General features: G+C 40.2%; 1 protein-coding gene across 15 annotated transcripts in view; it reads right to left on the reverse strand.

The window, feature by feature from the left end:
• Positions 1–21,445, reverse strand: part of SORBS2 (sorbin and SH3 domain containing 2) — a 231,545-nt gene that overhangs the window by 191,944 nt on the left and 18,156 nt on the right. For 11 of the 15 annotated variants that reach the window (XM_055276628.2, XM_063638471.1, XM_055276620.2 and 8 more), the window contains exon 2: positions 2,093–2,232. The gene's annotated coding sequence lies outside the window, so the exon portion shown is untranslated. The remainder of the gene's footprint in view (positions 1–2,092; positions 2,233–21,445) is intronic. The other 4 variants (XM_063638472.1, XM_063638476.1, XM_063638475.1 and 1 more) reach the window with 1 other exon arrangement.

Raw genomic sequence — 21,445 nt, forward strand, 5'->3', positions numbered from 1 at the left:
CTGGTGCCATTTAATTTTCCTGCCGGACTATCACCTCTAGCAATATATTTGCACTCAGCCCTGCAGACCAAGGCTTCCCAGTACTAAGGGGGAGCGAGTATTCTAGCTAGACACCCCCGCCACACACACACACAAAGCCCAGGCTCAACATAACGGGAGGATTTAAAATGTTAACCATACACATAAATGCGATGATTAACATGCTTCTTATAATGCAGATTTGAAGGGGAAATGTGGCAATGAAATGCCCAGGTTTGGGAAATTAAAAGATTAGACTGAACATCTCTAGGTTTTTCTACTATAAACCCAAATTCTGTAGATTCGATTGCATCTGCTCCTAATCCAGGGGGATCTCTGCCGTAGCTTTCTCCACAGCTCCACCCTTTGGAGACCTGTCCTGTGGCCACTTGCGTCTGTCCTTCTTAGCAAGGTGCAGAGGACAGGGGGCAGACTGCGTCAGCGCTGAGGAGCTAGCGTCCTTGACTGGGACTTAAACAGTCTCCTGACAGGATTAGGCTCCTTCTATTCCTAACCTTCAACAGAACACGCAGGGACCGTTTGCCAGGGAACGTCAAACTCTGTATTTGGCTGAGGACTGTGAAAATGCCTTGTGCTTGGGGTGGGAAAGAAAAGGGGAACAAATGCCACACGCACTTGTGCTTTCTTTACAATGAAGAGAATATTCCAAAGTTGATTGAATGGCTAGTAAGTGCTACATTTTGCCCATTTTAGGAAATAGATTTTTAAGAAATCCCTTATCCCTTACACAGCAGAAGTTTCACTCGTAAAACAGACTTCTGGCTACTGAGGGTTTTTTTTTTTTCCAGTTTTCTTTTAATTTTCTTTTTCTTTGTTTGTTATTTCTTCCTGTTTTTGTTACTCAGACGATCATTATGTGGTTAAAATGCATGCTTTCCTTTGATACACGTGGTCTGTGATACCAATAAACTTTTCTGAAAAAAAAAGTATCTCTGAACTCCAAAGATTTCAGCATCCATGTTTTTAAAAAGCACCAGTTGGGCCCCAAGGCACACAGAGATTCTGAGGCAGCAGGGTAGCCAGCGCCGAGCTCTGTGCACTGTCATTTGCTGCTTGCTCTTACACATCTGCCAGACAGGGGCCATGAACTGTCATGAAGTCTGTGTTGGGGAGAACTTTACCAGAGAACACTCTTCTTACAACTGGGGGTCCCTCTAGGAGTAAAATCTAAGACAGATCAGTGAGGAAAACTAAAGCTCCAATAAATTATTTAAAGGAAATGCTATCAAAGCATTAAACCAAATGGAAAAAAAGGGAGACTTTTTACTGAACATAGTAAATAGCCACAATCAAAGTAAATGCTGTGTTTGAAGTTAAAGTCCACAGATCAAAGTACTTTGCAAAATGTCAAGTGCAAGCATAATGAGGGGGAGAGGGGAGCCACGGCAACTGACTCAAAGTATCACATTGTCACGTTAGAGAAACCTGCCAGCAGATGTACCTAGCAAAAGATATTCAGCTTAGTAAGGAATCCTCACAACTGTCCCCTAAAATGTGCTAGGAACATACAAAACAACAACAACAAAAACCAAACCCCCAGGTCCCCCAAATCAACCACTCGAATTCCACACGAGCAAGGAATGAAACAGTGACGAAAGGAGAACATTATACAATACAGCCCCCTCATTGCCCTTAAAGAACAATTACTTATATATATTCTCTTTACTCAGGTGGATGTTTGCATCTTTTTCCTCCTTTTTTTTTTTTTTTAATGCCCCTGGAAAGTTAAAAATAAAGCAGTCTAAACAACAAAAGTACGATGTCTGAAACACCCTCTCATTGCTCTGGCAATCAGGCTTAATTAGACCTCTGATCCATGGCTTAGTCACAGTCAAGTCTACTGCAGGTCACTATTATGAGAGCTTTAAGCAAAGTTTAAAGTTTACAGCCACAAAAACGCCCAGATGCTCCTGCTGTACTCTGGAACACAAGGTTTACCTGGGAATTGTTCACAACTCCCCTTACTATTTTCACTATAAGTAAGTTATTTTAAAGACATTAGTCAAGAACATATCAGAAAACAATTAAATAATTCCGGAATAAAAAATCTTACCTACAGGCAGCTGAGTTCAACAGTTGCTCTATACAGAGGAAGTAGGAGTCAGTGGCCTTTTACATGTAGAGATTGTTTATTTAGCCCTTTTTAAAAGGTCTTGAACTCCAGAGGTTTTAGATTAAGTCCAATCCAAGTGTCTGAAGGAAAAAAAGGCAAGAGAGAGGCAAATAAGAGAGGGAAAGAATCCCAGCTGCTGGGTGGTGCTCCTGTTCTGAGAGCATTTGAGCTATTTTCAGCATTAACAGCAGCCGGGGTTGTCTGCAAAAGGATGAAAATGCCTTGCCTGGATCGCCACCCCCCACTGCAGGGGGGAAAAACACCAACCAGGAAACCCACAACAACTTGGTTCATTGTGCAAATATTCATTTAAATTTTGAGGAAAACTGCCAGCACCATTGAAAACAAAACAAACCCAAAGTTGACTGGAATCTTAAAGAAACACAGTGCTCCTCAAGTTTTCAAAATGAATTACCTGATTCACTGAAAATGAGATGTCCTACTTATGCTTTATTGAGGAGGAGGCTTTTCTTCTGCTATTTCCTAGGGGGTCTTATGAAATAGTTGAGAGCTGTCTGGTGGCAGTATCTGTTGTCAGTCTATTCTTAAGACTGAAGACAAATGATTTCTTAAAAGAGCCCGCTCCCAAATTTCCAGTTTCATCAACTATGCTATTTTTGAAAGCTACTGGGTTAAGCGTTGACATCTCTTATCTATTGGCAGAGACTGGGGACCATTCAGTGACATGAGGCAGACAAACAGTGACCCCTGCTTCTGCCTCCATAGGCCAATGAAGAAATCATTCTGATTGGGTCACTGGCAATGACTGACAAACTTTGAGCCTTCATTTTGTTTCTAGAAATAAAAATTAAGAAGTTGTATTCATTCATTCATTCAGCAAATATTTATTTGGTGAGCACTTCGGAGCTTACTATAAGCAAGCACTCTGGGAATACAGTGGTGGGCAGAATGAAGTGTCCTTGCCTTCAGGGGCTTAGAGCGCACAGATGCAGTGAGAATAAATAAAAACAGAATTTTTAAATATTTTCCAGACTTTTTCACAAGATGAGACTATTCACATCATGGCAGCTGAAGACTGAGATCTCTTTCTACTGTGGATGAAGGAAGACACTGTGCGTCATCAGACCAACTTCAGGCTTCCACGGAGTCATTGTCCCATTACAACACCACCAGGGAGGAAAATTAGTTACTTTCTACCAAGGAAGCAGTTAAGTATTTTTATGAACGCTTTCATTCCAATAGAATGAAATCCCTGGTTTTTTTTCAACCCCTTACTCCCCATTACAAAAAGAATGCTTAAGTAGTCAGGAAGTACTACTGAGAGGCTTTCCATCAGGAGATGAAAAGAGAGTCTTCAACCTGAATCCAGTATAAAAAACCACCGATAGCTCACGCCTGTAATCCCAGCACTTTGGGAGCCTGAGGCAGGTGGATCACGAGGTCAGGAGATCTAGACCATCCTGGCTAACATGGTGAAACCCCATCTCTAATAAAAATGCAAAAAATTAGCGGGATGTCGTGGCACGCGCCTGTAGTCCCAGCTACTTGGGAGGCTGAGGCAGGAGAATCATTTGAAGCCGGGAGGTGGAGGTTGCAGTGAGCCAAGATCGCACCACTACACTCCAGCCTGGGCAACAGAGCGAGACTGCATCTCAAAAAAGAAAAAAAAATGCCCTGGTATATTTTATAATTAATGTGAGGGTTGGTTGCTAGATGCTTATATCAAATTCAATTCTTTGCCATTAAAGAAAGACACTGAAATAGATTATGGAAAATACTGAGGATTATGCCACGTAAAAAAAGGGTTACATGACTACTACTTCAAGTACTATTCAAAAATAGTGAAATCCTTTGGCTCAACAGACCTTATATTAAAACTGTATTTCAGATTAAAAAATTATAAATTAACTTTGAAATCTCTAATCTGAATTTTATAAATAAGGTCAACTTTGTTTTAAAAATATATACCAGGCTTTTAAAAAATCACTCTAGAATAAAGCGTTTTTCTGTTCATTTATTTTAAATGGTTACATTTTACTATGTCTTAAATACCTGCCAATCTAATATAGGATATTTGTTTCCCTCGGCCTCAATGTGGAATGGTAGTTCTACTGGTAATCATTGGAAGCCTAGCCGCAGATAGACACATTTTTTAATTGTTTTTTTCTTTTTCCTCCTTATAATAGTTTATACCAAAAAGGAAAATACATTTAAATATTGGCTTTCCTCGAGAAGCTATGGCGTTAAGGAAACAAAGATGAACATAACCCACTCTCGTATAAAATGGGGATAATAACGAGTTGTCATAGGGCTCATAGGAATAATGCACATAAAATGCTTAACTGGGTAATGTCTGACACACAGCAAGCATTTGGTGGAAGTCAATACCATCATCTCTGCTGTAAGTGTAAAGCTTTGCTATCCAATATGGTGGCTACGTGGGGCTACTGAGCTCAATGTGGCTAGTCAGAACTGAGATGTCATATAAGTATAAAATGCATGCTAAATTTTGAGGTCTTTATACAAAAAAAAAAGGTGAATGATGAGAAATTACTCAATGGGTATGATGTTCATTATTCAGGTGATGGACACATTCATTAAATCCGTGACTTTACCACTATGCAGTCCATCCATGTAACAAAATTCTCCTTGTACCTCACAAATTTGTACAAATATAGATTAAAGTAAATGTTTTCTCTTCCTAAAACATGTAAACTATCATATCATTTTTATATTGACTACACGTTGAAAAAAGAATGTAAATTATGACATTAATTTTTGTATTATGTGTTGAAATGACAGTATTTTGGACGTAGTGTGTTAAATAGGATATTTTGCTAAAATTAATTTCACTTGTTTCTTTTTTACTTTTTCAAATCTGACTGCTAGCTAATTTAAAATTACCTATGTGACTTGCATTCTATTTCTACTGGGCAGTGCCATGCAGGCCAATTGTTCTCCAAACATAGTGAGCATCACTGACCCGGAAGCTTCGTAAAAACAGATTGCTGGGTCCACCCCAGAGCGTCTGATTCAGTAGGTCTGGAGGGGCCTGAAATTCTGCATCCCTAACAAATTCCCGGGTGATTCTTGACCTCACTTTGAAAACCGCTGGTCCTGGGTCTTGCTTCTTAAAAAAGCAGTCCGTGCACCAACATTAACGTCATCACTCAGGATCTTGTTAGAAACGCAAAACCTCAGGCCCCACCCAGACCTACTGAGCCAGCATGTGCATTTTCACGACATCCCCAGGCTGCGTGTAAACATGTTGAAACTTGAGAGAAATTGATATAAAGTAGTGTCTGTCATCCGTGGGTGAATATAAGGTAAACTTTTACAAACACCATTACCCCAGCCCCGCCCCTAGAGAGTCAGACTTAATGACTCTGGATGTGACTCAAGCATCTGCATACGTGAACAGCTGATTCCAGATTAAAGCAAGCACTGAGAGTCCCATCAGACTGGATATGGAAAGGCCAGGATCTAGATCATTTGTACATCATTAAGGCATAGTTGACACAGATCAAACCATATTAGAAGGTATTTACATCCCAAAAGAGGATCTTGTTAACCCAAATAACTCTACAATTGTTAGAACTGGTGAGAAAGACCCATATTTTGGAGTAGTCTGAGGCCTTCTGTTATTCACTACACCTCTGTTCTGGCCTTAAATAAATGAGCACGCCAACTTTAACAGCATGTCTGAATAACCTCATTAGTTTGCCAAATGACTTCTCACGTTTTCAGGCGGCACCTGAGCGTTGTGTTTCTCACAGAGCTTGGTAAAAATAAAATCCTCACTATAAGAGAGAATCTGGGCTCGCGCTGGTAACATTTAAAACTTCCCATTCTATATGCAGAGACCATCTGCAGCTTTGCTTCTCACTTTCTTGGTTGATCCTTTCAGAAAACTTTTAAAAGTGTATAATACTTAACAGTAGAGAGTCTGGAGTCAGGGTGCCTGGGTTCGAATCCTCATCCTGCCACTTACGCGTGGCTGTGGCTGTAGGTCACTTACTTAGCCTCCCCATACCTCAGTTTCCTCCTCTGTAATGAGACCTTTTTTTATTGGGTTGTTGTGAGGGTGAAAATTGTTATTTGAAACAGCCATGGAAAAATCTGCTGCTTTGTAAATTTTATATGAATGTTGGTTAAATAATCAAAATATATTTGAAAAACTGTGCAGATTTCCATATGTGGCTAAATTTAGTAATTTTTTAAAGATACTGTGGTGATTTCCAAGGACTTTCATGGGCATGAGTTTTTGAACACATATATTTAGAGGGTTTCTTTGAGTGTTGTTTTAAATTTTTTTCCCAAGAGAGCACAGAATTCTCAATTGATTCCTCATCGCTTCCTATTATTTGAGAGGATCCCAGTAGGAAGGAAGTACATGTAGTTTCCCATGAGTATTGTTTTCCAGAGAACATTCTTTACCCCTGCAGTCCTTTGAAAAGTGAGTTGTGCTATAGATGTTTAGAGGCCTCCCTGGCCCCTGTCATTCTAGTGGCATTGTCTAATATCCCAGGAGAACAATGTGTCATTCTCTTAGTCAAAAGTTTAGTGCTTAGGGCAAGGCAGCAAGACCATCTGAAACACTGGCATGAGTTTCAAAGACATATTGAAACAGCAGTCAGATTCTCCTATAGAAATCAGCTAATGCTGACTAAAAGAAGGGATGGGGATGGACAGGGAAGTGCTGAAGTCAAGCACGTTATAAGCAAAAGAAGGCTAGACTAAGTAGAATAACATCTTTTTTTTTTTATTTTTTTTTTTTTTGAGACGGAGTTTCGCTCTTGTTGCCCAGGCTTGTGTGCAATGGCACTATCTCAGCTCACCGCAACCTCCACCTCCCAGGTTCAAGTAAGTCTCTTGCCTCAGCCTCCCAAATAGCTGGGATTACAGGCATGCACCGCCACACCCGGCTAATTTTGTATTTTTAGTAGAGATGGGGTTTTTCCATGTTGGTCAGGCTGGTCTTGAGCTCCTGACCTCAGGTGAGCCACCCGCCTCAGCTTCCCAAAGTGCTGGGATTACAGGCATGAGTCACCACACCTGGCCTGGAGTAACATCTTTTATGCTTGTCTGCTTCAACCACACTCAAAAAAGTGAAGCATATGCAAGAAAAATAAGGATACCTGGTAGCTTTGGGCACGTAGCAAGCATCTGTTGGGTCATCTACAGGAACCTCACCCATGGTATGCCACCTGCTGAACAATGCATGCATGCATTGGGCTGGGAAACTAAAGCCCATACCTTGAGTGACTTTAGACCAGTCATGCAAGCTCCCTACACTTGTGTCCTGAAAGGCAGATAGAGGAATGGGACTGCAACCGCCTTACTGACTCTTAAACCTATGCTTTTTCTTGGGCTTATCTGGATTACGTTCGGCAGTCTGCCATGATTTACGCCTTTTGGCAGCACTATTTGAAAGGAGTCAAATCATGTGTCCAGTGACTTCTACTGCCTGGTTATTGATGTTAAGTAAATATTTTTTAGTAAGTGATTTGTCATCACATGTGCCATTTTACCATCTGGGATTGGGGTTTATCAAGTGAGGTGAAAATCTTAACAAAAGGTTACAGGACCAGTATCATTGAAAGAGATTATATAGAAATAACTTCTTAAAACCTTTGTTAGAAGCTCAATTTTCTAGTTGAAACTTTATTTTTATTTTTATTTATTCATTTATTTTTGAGATGGAGTTTCACTCTGTCACCCAGGCTGGAGTGCAATAGGGTGATCTCGGCTCACTGCAACCTCCACCTCCTGGGTTCAAGCAATTCTCCTGCCTCAGCCTCCCAAGTAGCTGGGATTACAGACACATGCCACCACACCTGGCTAATTTTTGTATTTTTAGTAGAGACAGGTTTCACCATGTTGGTCGGGTTGGTCTCGAACTCCCAACCTCAGGTGATCCTCCCGCCTCAGCCTCCCAAAGTGCTGGAATTACAGGCATGAGCCACGGTGCCCGGACTGAAACTTTGTTTTAAACTGGCTGCCTGAATTCTTTGTGTATTTAAAGAGCACCTCTGCTGTTTATGTAACCATGACTTAGCTTTTCTTGTTATTTCTATTCCATTTGAAATTCAGCATATGCAACAGTCTCTAAATCTGCTATGAAAATCGTGAAGCCTTCTCCATGTGGCCCACTGACGGCCCTGTACAATCTGGTGTTCCGCAGCATTTCTGCCCAGATCTCCACCACCTTCCTCCCAGCGCCATTGCCTCCGGCCTCTCCAGCCTCCCTTCCATTCCTGGACTGTGCCTGGACTGTGCCCCTGGACAGAGCCCTGGCTTCCCTGCCCAGTGGCGAATGCCATGCAGCCTCCAGCTTTCAAGTGTCTCTTCCTCAGGAAGGACTTCCCTGCTCCACCAGTGTAGCCCCGCCACTCCCTTTTTTTAACTCGTAAAGAATCACTTTCCTCATTCCTTCTAAATTCGGGCTCAGTTGCTTGAATTTGTTGGAGTAATTGATCGGAGCCCCTCTCCTCCGCTAGCCTATCAGCTCCCGCTTGCCCCTCACGTGACTTACATTCCTCCCGCAGGTATTGCATTCGTGCTGGCCCTAAGTAGGGGCCAATACGTAGTTGCTGAATAAGTACGGGATTAAATAAGTTCTGCCTAAGGCACTAAGCAACACAAGAGTACATTTTTTGGTTCTATGTTTATCAGAACTTGTGAAATAAAAGGTATCTGATCATGTAAAAAGCAAAAAATTATGTATTCTAATTAAGCAGCTGTTTCCAACCAAGACGATTCTCTGAAACATTGCTTTGTAGCTACATATTTGGTTTAGAAGCCGTCTTAAGAGGCAGGTGCCACTAGTTTTTCCCTTCAGGATATAATATGTTCTGTTATCTTAATTTGCATTTATTCTAAAATAGATTTCAATAAAACAAGTTATTTGCATTCCTAGATCATATTCCTAGACCTTTTTCACAACCATGTGATACTCTACTAGGGTAGAGTGAGGGCCCTGATAAACATTTCTTCTGATTAGAGTTATTGAGAGAATTATATATTTGTCTATATATTGCCTGGCAGTTATACCACCTGAAACCATACGTGATTATTTATAATGTAGTTTTATGAGCAGACAGGCAGGTATAAAGTAACACATCAACCATGCCACCTGGTCAGGCCATAGTCATTCCAATGGTATGAAACTCTTTCTTATGGCCATATTATGCGTAAGTTATAAACAGACAATGAATGAATAGTCACTGATTGAGAAGATTGGAGATTTGCAATCTTATTTTCTGGCAAATAGCCAAGTAATGTCAACAAGAGAGATAAGGAGAGTTTTGTGTGTCATGGACTACAGAGCAGGGGTCAAAGCCTGGGGTAGGAGAGGGCTTGGTCTTTGCTGCATTGATTTGAAAGGAGCTATGGAAACTTTTCTTCTACCACTTGGGCACAGGAAGGCTTGCTATGGCCCAACAGTGTTTTAAGATGTATTCTTTACACATTTGTAAAACACTCTGAAATCATCAAGATACAGCATGAAACATACCTTTTGTGAGACATTAAAAAACTTAATGAATTAATCCAACAAGCCATGGTACAATTCCATAATTACTATGACTACAAAAGTTAATTTAGCAGAGATAGTACATAATACACACCGTGCTAGAAAAGTGTTCTTGAAACTCACAAAGGTGAAGGATGAATTAAGACCAATGAAGGATAGTTGACCAGCATTGAAGAGGTAGAAGGAACTATAGATTCCTTATGTCAAGTACATGAGAAAAACTTCCTAAATGAATGAGGCTGGAAACACAAACCCTCAGAGACTGGACATAGAAATATTTTCTATGTTGTCTGTCTTCTAAGAAGACCCTCTCTACTTCTGTGTGTAGCAACAACTACTACAATGTTGCTACAATATTGATCTCCTCAGTTCTCAGGTGGCCAAGTGAGGCCTTGGGAAGCTAAAGTTCCTGGACTGGCCACCTCTGGCTATTAGCAACCTCATTTGTTTAGCAACCTCTGTGCCTGCAAATATTCTTGATTTTATGTATATTATAATATAGAGAAGTCTGGAAGGGAATGCTTTAACCAGCAAAGTCAATCTACTAAACAAAAACGTATGGGAGAGACATGTTAAGAAATCAGTAACCACGTTGCAGTTAAAAAAAAAAAAAAAAGAAATGCAAAGTCTTTGTTCAGACCCTCGGGGCTAAGCAGAAGTAGACTGGTCTCCAGTGGCAGGCATGAGAGGGAATATCCTGCCCACAGTGATGGACATTTTAGATTCAGGCAGAGAGGCAGGAAGCTGCCCTCTGAATCAGAGTAAATGCTCACATTTTTACCTTCTAGCAAGAGCCCTCTTTTTCTTGGCAAGAATTCCTTCGAGGATCATTTTCAGTTTGAGGTTCTGTCTGATGTTTTATTTTACAATTAAGTCACTATTTCCATATTCATTACTCTGTAAAATAAGTCAAGTAGGTAAGAGGTGTGGGAGACACTTCCTTCTGCCTCCTGAGGATCCATTTTGCAGCCTTCCTCACTACAGAATCCTGACAGTATGGCCAGTTAATGACTGACCTTCCCGGATTCCTTGCAGTTGCTGACCAATAAGCTAAAGGCAAGGCATCCTGCTGAAAATTTCACATCACAGTAATGACACTAAACCTCCTGAGAAGAGGGCGTCCTTGTTCTTTTCTTTCTTTTTTGAGACGGAGTCTCGCTCTGTCGCCCAGGCTGGAGTGCAGTGGTGCAATCTCGGCTCACTGCAAGCTCTGCCTCCCGGGTTCACGCCATTCTCCTGCGTCAGCCTCCCGAGTAGCTGGGACTACAGGTGCCCGCCACCACGCCCGGCTAATTTTTTGTATTTTAGTAGAGATGGCATTTCACTATGTTGGCCAGGATGGTCTCGATCTCCTGACCTCGTGATCCGCCCGCCTCGGCCTCCCAAAGTGCTGGGATTACAAGCGTGAGCCACCGTGCCCGGCTGTCTTTTCCTTTCTAACCTTGTTCTGCTCCTCTTTTTGTAGACTGAAATGCAGATGTCATTCTGTGGGAGTGCACGCTAACAGAGATGATACAGCGATGGAGAGATGATAGAGCAATAGAGAGATGATAGAGCAATAGAGAGATGATAGAGCGATGGAGAGAGGATAGAGCGATGGAGAGATGATACAGTGATGGAGAGATGATAGAGCGATGGAGAAACGATACAGCAATGGAGAGATGATAGAGCAATAGAGAGATGATAGAGCGATGGAGAGAGGATAGACAGGAACCTACCCTGGGCTACCTGTCCGCGGGATTTCTTGTTATTTGAGGCAAACCCAACCTGGTTAAATGACTGTATTGAGGTAATCTGTTCCATGAAAGCTAGAAACAGAACAATCATCTAAAACAATCATCTAAAAAAAAACCTTCATTACATTAGACTGGCTGAATGATAGCAATAAACTATTAGGCCTGCCATTAAGGTATTAGTAAAAAACACTTCCAGAAGTTTTGAGAGAACTTCTGGGCATCAACAACTAATGCTTACAACAGTTGTGACATTAAGTCTCCGGCCCGTCATCATTTCCTAATAGAGCAAAAACTGCCATGAAAAATGAGCCGATATGCCTAACGCCCTGGGAGCTGCATCATTTGAATATTTTGGACTCTAATATAGTGAAGTAGTTGGCTCTTTTTTTCTAAAACTACCATTTACTGATCGGTGATATCAAGAGAAATAAGAACACAGCAATGATCGACAGGAAATACAAAACAGGAACGCATTGTTTATTCTGTTCTCAGTGGACACTGCCAGATCATTGTTCAGAGAGCTTTGAACAGGGTCACTTCGAAGGAGTTTAGGGAGTTTTTAAAATCTAAATTGAATGATGAAATGTGTCCTCGGACAGAAAAAGCAATTTTGAAAAGATTATTCAAGGCCATAATGCATTGACTTTGAGCGTTTAAAAAAAAAAACAAAAAACCCTTAAGAATCTTATTATGGTTTCTTAAAATGGTGAATGCTGTCAGTCATAATGGAGGCGAAGATAGGTTTGATTAGGAGGCCAGTGAATTTTCAGAGTTAAACAAAGTTAAAAATACACATGCTATGCAGCCATAAAAAATGATGAGTTCGTGTCCTTTGTAGGGACATGGATGAAACTGGAAAACATCATTCTCAGTAAACTATCGCAAGGACAAAAAACCAAACACCGCATGTTCTCACTCATAGGTGGGAATTGAACAATGAGAACTCATGGACACAGGAAGGGGAACATCACGCTCCGGGGACTGTTGTGGGGTGGGGGGGGGGGGAGGGACAGCATTAGGAGATACACCTAATGCTAAATGACGAGTTAATGGGTGCAGGAAATCAACATGGCACATGGATACATATGTAACAAACCTGCACATTGTGCACATGTACCCTAAAACCCTAAAGTATAATAAAAAAAAAAACAGACAAAAAAAACAAAAGACAAAAAAAAAAAATACACATGCAACATGAAAATTGTTCTAAGCATTCCTGTGTCATAGTTTCTGATTAAGTATCATGAATGGAAGAAATGAATATAAATCATAACAATTCCGTTTTATAACAGACAGTCTCGTATAAATATTTTGTCTTTCTAGTCACATATGCCGAGAACTGTGTTAGAGTGTAATGATGGAGAGCACGGTCTGTACTTACCCGCCACCATCAAACCCGACTCTATTGCTGCCAGCTTCTGCGGCTACTACAATCTTCTTGGGCTTCAGTTCTCTGACCCACCAAATAGGCACTGCGTGGCCCTTGATTCATAATTGTTGCGAGGCTTAAATGAGTTAACAGACGCAAAGCTCTTAAACAACAGCAACACACAGTAGGCCCTCCCTAAGTGTTGGTTGCGGCTATTTTCACCATCATCTTAAGAGCGTGGGCTTGGAGAATCAAGAGTTCTGAGTTAAGTTTCTGGTACTTCCTCGATAGCTCCCTGGTCTGGGCATAATCGTTGAGCCTCGTTTTCCTCATCTGAGCAATGGGAATATCGTTCATTACCTTAAAGCATTAAGAAGAGGGTTGAAGAATATAATGCTGGAAAACCACACCTGGCACATTGGAATCATTCGATACCATTTTGTTTACATTACATAGAAAAAAATTATTTGCAAATTGATCTTCAAAAATATAGGGACTTTTACTTTGCTGCTGGGGAAAATGAAATGGATTCGGCACACCTAGATACGAATTTAATTTCCTTATCATTTATTTCAGATAGCTCACATTCAAAGTTTTATGTTTTGGGTTTTTTTTTCTATTTTAATTTTAAACAAGAATACATGGGACTGTCAAACAACTGGATTAAGAAAATCCCCATATCCGAGGTAATCACTTTGTCCTATGATTGACATAACAGTCTCCCTAGAGCAACAGCATTATCATTGCTTCATTTAGTAAGTAGAGAAGGCTAAAGAGGAAAGATAGTGGCATTAAGAGAAATGACCTGGAAGAAACAGAGCAGAATGGACTTTGTAAGGCCCTGTGAGAGTCCATCATTCCTCTAGCAGGAGGAGGAGCAGAGTTGTAATCCTATCCACCTTGTTACAAACAAATACACAGTAAACATTGATTGACTATGGTTATAATGAATGGTAATTGAAGAAGTATCCCTCTATCACAGCAGTGATTACATTCCAAAGAAAGAACTGAGGGTTTGGAACCAGGCACAGCTGATCTCAAGGCGTGGCTTCTCCCATGGTAAGTCATGTCACTTTGGGAGAGTTACTTAATCTCCCTGAGCCTGGATTTCCTTATCTATAAATAGCAGACAGGCTGGGCATTGTGGCTCATGCCTGTAATCCCAGCATTTTGGGAGGCCGAGGCAAGCAGATCACTGGAGGTCAGGAGTTCAAGACCAGCCTGGCCAACATGGGGAAACCCTCTCTCTACTAAAAATACAAAAATTAGCCGTATGTGGTGGCGCATACCTGTAATCCCAGCTACTTGGGAGGCTGAAGCAGGAGAATTTGCTTGAACCCGGGAGGCGGAGGTGGCAGTGAGCTGAGATCATGCCACTGCACTCCAATCTGGATGTTCATCCATTTTTTTTTTTTTTTTTTTTGAGGCTCTGTCTCAAAAAAAAAAAAAAAAAAAAAAAAAATAGCAGACAACCCCATCCACCTCTCTGGGAGGTTTTTGAGAGGATTCAATGAGACTTTGCATGAATATTGGCTACTCTATCAAGTGGCTGCAGAGGAGGGTGCAGTAGGCTGCTGTTGCTGTTTACCTCTTTTCCCTACTCCACTGTAGGCTCCTTGAGAATAGGATTCCTTTAAAAACAAAATACAACCAGTTCCCAGCACAGCGGCTGGTTGCTGGAATGTACTGAGTGAATATACACCAAATAAAGCAAGACAGGGATACTTTGAATGGAAAGCTCAAACAACAGCAATAATGAATAGAAGGCTTGACTTGTTTAAGTGAAAATAAGAGAGCCTGGCATGGACAAACCGAACTGATGCATTGGGGAACAGATTAAGTAAAAGGTACGTAAAAGACAACATCTTCTTCACACACATATTTAGAAGGGAAAGATAAGCTGTAACGGACAGAGAAACCCTTATACGACCTGAGGGGATTATAAATAGCATCCTTACATGGGGCTATTTCTATATAGCCTATTTTTTACTTTGTAGGAAGATTGAATGACTTTAGGCCTATGATTTCTGAGAGCTCTGTCTGATTTCTTTTTTAATTTACAAAAGTTTTTATATAAAATTCAGGTCTTCTCATTTCTCTCTGAGCTTCCCTCCTCCCATCTGTCTCCACACTATCCTAAGTGCCTCCACTTTGGGTACTCTTGGGTTTTATGGCTAAATCCAGCAATGCAGATTGTGGGCAGGCAGCTTTCCCGTATTGTTCCTACCGCCCATTTCTCTACAGCATTTCTTAAATAGGGCCTGGTCTGGAGACTTTCAGGACAAATATTATAGTTCTTACTTTTCATTTAACCTTGAATCATGGCTGGAAAGAACATTACAAAACCTAGGTAATCATCCCCTTCACATTTTCAAAATTGGGGAGAAGATGATTTTACAGGTAAAGCCATGACTAGGGCCAGGGTCTAAGAAACATTGTTGCAGTGAATGGGCAAATGACATCAAATGGCGCAGGCAGCATGTTCCAGATCCAGATCTGAGATGGGAGAGGGGTTTCCATGGGTCCTGCTGGTCTGTTCCATGAGCACCAGGGCTGCTTTGTTCTGCCTGGGAGCAGCTTTGTTGGAGACTTGCTATTCAAACCCCTGATGAACTAAATTAGCTGTTAATGCTGTTCGCAATCGTAGACTCATTTAAGTATCAGGTGATAGCGTCAATGGAACAACAAAAAGAGGTTTTCATAGAGAAAGAAAAGAGATACTGACAGAGAAAACGAGGTTTGCGATAATTCTAGTAAGAATGGATTCAGCGGGGGAAAGAAATTAATAGGCTATATCCTAAAAAGAAAAACAAATAAAATTTGGTGCTTCAAAGTTTCAAATTAGGCACATTTCAGTTGAGTCATAGCCAGACACTCAAGCACAGCAGTGTGATCTCAGAATCAATCAACTATCAAAGGAGAATAGCACCATTTAAGATAATTAGAAAAATGACTTCAGAAATGAGATAATTCTCAGAGAGAAATTATTCATACAAGGCTTGCTGGTAAAACTTCTGAAAAAAAGAACCTTGCAGCTGAGTTCATTTTATAGCATTATATTAGGGTATACTTATTTGGTAAATTTTGTAATTATACCCTGTAATGAATCTTACCTGCAAAGACAGAGAAAGACTCATTTCAAGCCACCCTTATATTTGCACATATAACGTTGGGTAAGAGAAGAAGGAATTGGAAAGCTCTTCACCAACGGTGTCCATCACTGTGGCCAAACCTGGGTTCTAAATTGCAGAGCCTCCGCTATTCTGTAACTTGAACTCTGTTTTCATGTTACAGACTAAGATCTATCCACTTGGCCTATTTTAAAAACAGTTGCACACATTTGAACACACCTTCGAGACTCCAAACTGGACTTCTGTACGACCTTCTATTTTCGGTAACCACAAGGGTGCTGGAAATTTCAAGTACTAACAAACGCCACAACCTACAAACTTAAGAACATGAGCTGGAGAATACATGATTCCTGGGCCGCAGAACACACCTGCACTCTGGGCTCCAATTATTCTTTGGGGCGTTTGACTTACAGATCAAGGACCAGGTCAGGTCATCTTTGTTTGGGATGGTTATACTCTTTTTTGTGATGTCTTCAACATTGCATTGCTCTTTTTTTTAACACTCAAAAGTCAGCTTAAGATCCAGTGTTAAAGCTTATTTTTGTGTTTGAGATTAACATGATATTTCCATTTTCCATAAGAAATGAGATTGCCTTCCTTCTACTCTTAAGCAGTCCTGTAGAGAACTCCTAATATTCATTCGTCCCCACTCACCTTATCCAGATTCGAATTAGCTGCAAAGGTACTCAGGGATTCTATGCAATAATTATTCAAAATAAAGTCATAACAATTTTATTATTTAGCAAAGTATAATTTATCAAATAAATCATATTTATAAGTATAATTAATATATAATTACATATTAGATAATATAGTAATTGCTTATCAAATATGGAATATATTTCTATATAATCAAGAAATTAAATATAATTTCTTATAATTTCAAATATAAATTATTAAATATAATTTTAGCAAATAAAGTCATAATTTCATTCTATAGTCTCCTCTATTTTTATGTTTAGGATACATTGGTGTCCTCAGAATATACCAATTCTTTACAACAGAATCATTCAAGAGAGACATTATAACATTTTAATTCTCTTGATTTTTAATGCATTATTTCATTAAACTCCTTTTAAGTATTAGAAGTTTTTGAAAATGTGCCAAGTGAGGTATTGTTAGGTAATTTTGCTGCTATTCTTGCTTCTCAACCATTTTCTCACTGTTTTAGTGCATTTGGAAATGAGTTTGACCCTAAGTTTCTTCCTACCTATATAAATACTTAGAAACTCTTGCACTGTTTCCAAATCAACTGGAGCAGTGCCTCCATGGGCTACATTTGCCATTATCTATTTCACTGAGAGACAATATAGCTACTGGAGTTACGAAGTTCATGAATGGTCCTTGCTAATTTCTAGGCTGTTGAAACATGTCTCTAATTTCACAGATTTTGAGGAGGCAAGAGATCTGGAGTTTTATTTCTTAATTACACTTATCTCCACTCACTGCTTCAGTGGTTATGTTTACTTTGTCCTGAGAGTAACTAGCGTTGGGGTAAGATGTAAAACACAAAAATAATGATGTATTATTCGATCAGTCTATGAACCCATACCAATTAGTGGCCACACTCAGAAAGACATATTGTAGCGAAAACATTCCCAATTCTCACTCACATGGTAACCACCCCGGCTCTACAAGTATACTACGTGTACCTTTGCCACTTATCTGTTGAACGTGTACTAATAGCTTCCTCCAATGAATAAGGACTCCAAACTTCAGGGATCATTACAAGGTACCTGAGGAGCTGGGCAGCTCTACAATTGGAATTATTTTCACATTAAAAGAGCCAAGAAATCTATGAACTCATATTTTACTCAATTTATTTGTGCAGCCACATATAGATGGTCTATTCATGTAAAAGAAACTATTATTTTAATTCTAAGAATGTTAACTTCATTATTCATAAACTAGTCCACTGGTCTGATAGAAAGCATCTCTCATCTCACAGACAAATACTCTAAAATATGTTTATCACTATCAACTGGCTTTATTTAGGGAACAATTCAAGATTCCCTGATCCCATTTTCTGAAATGATCCAATTTTGTCCCTCAGCATGGACTCTGTACCACAGAAATTGCATTCCTGTTCCACACTGTGTCAATGGAAAGGAAGGCTGAGTTTGGTACTTAGCTATGAATATTCCATACTGTCTGTTCTCTGAAAAATGTGAACATTGAGTAGAAAATCATGAGTATGGGGGAAAAAAATAAAATATATGAATGTGCTTTTAAGAGCATGGCGATGTAGGCCGGGCGTCGTGGCTCATGCTTGTAATCCCAGCACTTTGGGAGGCCGAGGCGGGCAGATCACGAGGTCAGAAGATCGAGACCACGGTGAAACCCCGTCTCTACTAAAAATACAAAAAAAAATTAGCCGGGCATGGTGGCGGGAGCCTGTAGTCCCAGCTACTCCGAGAGGCTGAGGCAGGAGAACGGCGTGAACCCGGGAGGCGGAGCTTGCAGTGAGCCGAGATTGCACCACTGCACTCCAGCCTGGGTGACACAGCAAGACTCCGTCTCAAAAAAAAAAAAAAAAAAAAAAAAAGAGCATGGCAATGTAATGAGGCTTATTAAAATGCCACTTTTCATAAACAATTTAAAAAGTTTCTCTAAGTACTAATTTGGGAAAGTATGCTAATTTTCAATACTTAAAACCTACATCTGTTTAAATTAGAATGAGCACATTTTTGCCACATGCCACATTTTATTACCATGCAATGGTAAGTATAAATTTACCACCTACATAAGAACAAAATATGGGCAATACATTTATGAATACATTAAATGTTTAAGAAAAAGCTTTTCTGCACTTCATATGATCTTGTTTTGTTCATACAGACTCATGTTTGTGAGCTGAGCAAGTTAGCTTAGATATAAGGTATACATAGACCTTGGGCGTGGAAGGTCCAGGAGGGCAATGACTTCTGTTTTATTCATATAGCACAGTGCCTGCCCCATAGAAAAAACCTAGCTCACGGTGGAGAAAAGTGAATGATGGAATAATGGACGTACAAAGCCGGCCAAGGTGAGGCTGTACAGTGTTTATCGAACAGTGGATGTTCTGAAGATGACCTCGACTTGTTTTTTATTTTTCTTACTCTAAGTGCCTTGGGTGAACTCTTTCACCTAGTATGTTAGGACTAATCTGCAAAATGGAATTTATTATAAAAGTAAGTGCTCACACTTGATATCTGTCACACTAGATACTCTTAAAAATGTGAAAAAATAAGATTGTTTTTCCCCCACAAGTACATGCCATCAGAGTAACCATTTTCTTCTTTAGATCAGAGTGCTAATAGTCAACAAAGGGAAATTGTTCAACATGTACAGAGCCACAAGACTCTGGATTCCTTTTGAACTCCATGTGAACTGTATTTAGTTCCAAAGTAGGGCTAATCATTCTTAATCCAGGGGTAAAACCACCACCACCAGTAAACAGACAGGCCCCCTGGCATTGAAGATCAAGTTGGTGATGATCAGTTTTCTAATGGGACAGCTTCTAAATAATGTCCCAATTTAAAATTGATGCAAATTTTGATAATGGAAATTGACAAAATGTTTATATTCAGAGGGTTAAAAATTTGTTTTCTATTGCTTAGTCTTGTGACATCCTAGTTAGATGTCTAAACATGATTGGTGCTACCTAAATTTCCTTTGGCCCCATTCTAGATACATCTCCTTATTTTGAAATTTTCATAACGTTAAGTAGATTTAGAAAATATGGGATGGCGTGGTGGCTTACGCCTATAATCCCAGCACTTCGAGAGGCCAAGACGGGAGGATCACCTGAGGTCAAGAGTTTGAAACCAGCCTGGCCAATATGGTGAAACCCCGTCTCTACTAAAAATGCAAAAATTAGCTGGGTGTGGTGGCAGGTGCCTGTAATCTCAGCTCCTCAGGAGGTTGAGGCAGGAGAATTGCTTGAACCCAGGAGGCAGAGGCTGCAGTTAGCTGAGATCATGCCACTGCACTCCAATCTGGGCAACAGAGGGCGACTCCATCAAAAAAAAAAAAAGAAAAGAAAAGAAAGAAGAGAGGGAGAGAGGGAGGGAGGGAAGGAAGGAAGGGAAGGAGGGAAGGAACGAAGGAAAGAAAATATGAACAAGCAAAGAGAAGAAAAATACTTCAGAAAAAAAATTGTTGACATCCTAGATTGTTTTTTTCTTCCTCCCTCTTTTTATTGTCGTGCTATTTCTGATCTTGAGGATACAGAAATTTGGTGTTCACTTATAAATAACGGTTTCCATAGAGCCCATGAGCAAAAAATACAGAAAGAATGATAAAATGAGAAATGTAACATTTTCTTTTGGCTGATCTGTAGTTCCCACAAATGGGCAGTCTAGAAAACTGTTGAAAGTGCAGGGTTTGGAATGTGGCCGACTCAAGCTGGAATCCCACTTTCCCCACATGTGTGACCCTGTGCAAGTTGTTTAACTTCTCTGCGCCTGTTTCCTCTTCTATAAAATGAGAATAATGTCCTCATCAGAGCGTTTGTGTGAATAGTCAATGAGAGGTATTTAAAGAATTTGGCACGCTGCCTGACACAGTGTGCATTGAATGAATGGTGGCCATTATTATTATTTATAAGAATACTTACTGTTATTTTACTTTCTTAACTAACCCTGCAGATCGCAAAGCTCCAGTGCCATGTGATGTGAAGACTCATTTTAGATCAGCCCAAGAAAAACACCATTAAGTAGGTAAATCCAAATTCTGTTGGGAAAAGATCATATGATGCCTTCTTAAGCAAGTGCTTCAGGACTGTGGCACTGCAGTCTCTATTAGCCTAGGCAGTGGCAGGATGGCTGTTCTTTGGGAATAAGGCCTTTAGAAAACAGTGAGCTCCCACATTCTATCCTATCAGCATTTTTGCCGTGAATACTCCACATAATTTATCTCCAGATGATTAGTTTGCCTTAGTGCAATGTAATTAATTGGGACCAGAAGATACAAGAGTGTGTTTGTTATACTCTAATGAAGTTTCTTTGAGTTTTAAGTTGGACTTCAACAGTTTAAGAACAACATGATCATGGAAAGTCAAATGGATTGTATGTTAAGAAGATTTTTATTTAATTATTTATCTATTACGGAAATTTATGTTTATTCTGTGTATTTTTTTATTTTTGGCCCAGCTGAGCTTTGTTTGGTCAAGACCTCTGGGAGATCTTGACCAAACAAAGCATGTCTGGGCCAAAGATTTCCCTTCCATCTCTGGGGATTTTTTTATTGATGATGAAGTTGTTAGGGATTGAGAGCCAGTTATGTGCCAGGCCCTGTGAGGTATCCTTTGCACAAATTACTTCATATAAGAGAACGATTGGTCCTATGATCTATGCACAGCATCCTTCTTTTACAGAGACCAAGCCTGTGATTGAAAGATATGGAGTCACATGGCAGCGGCCACACTTCCTCAAAAGCTAAATCCATGACTGGGCCATGGTCCCCGCAGGCTCCTGCCCGGCCTGCCCCTTCCTGTCTTGCAAAATTGGAGGGATATCGGTGCAGAATTGGAGGAGCCCTGCCTTTGACAAGGCACATACAAAGGCAAAGTCCGTCAAAAAG

Source organism: Symphalangus syndactylus, chromosome 4 (genome assembly GCF_028878055.3).
Source record: "Symphalangus syndactylus isolate Jambi chromosome 4, NHGRI_mSymSyn1-v2.1_pri, whole genome shotgun sequence".
NCBI lineage: Eukaryota > Metazoa > Chordata > Mammalia > Primates > Hylobatidae > Symphalangus > Symphalangus syndactylus.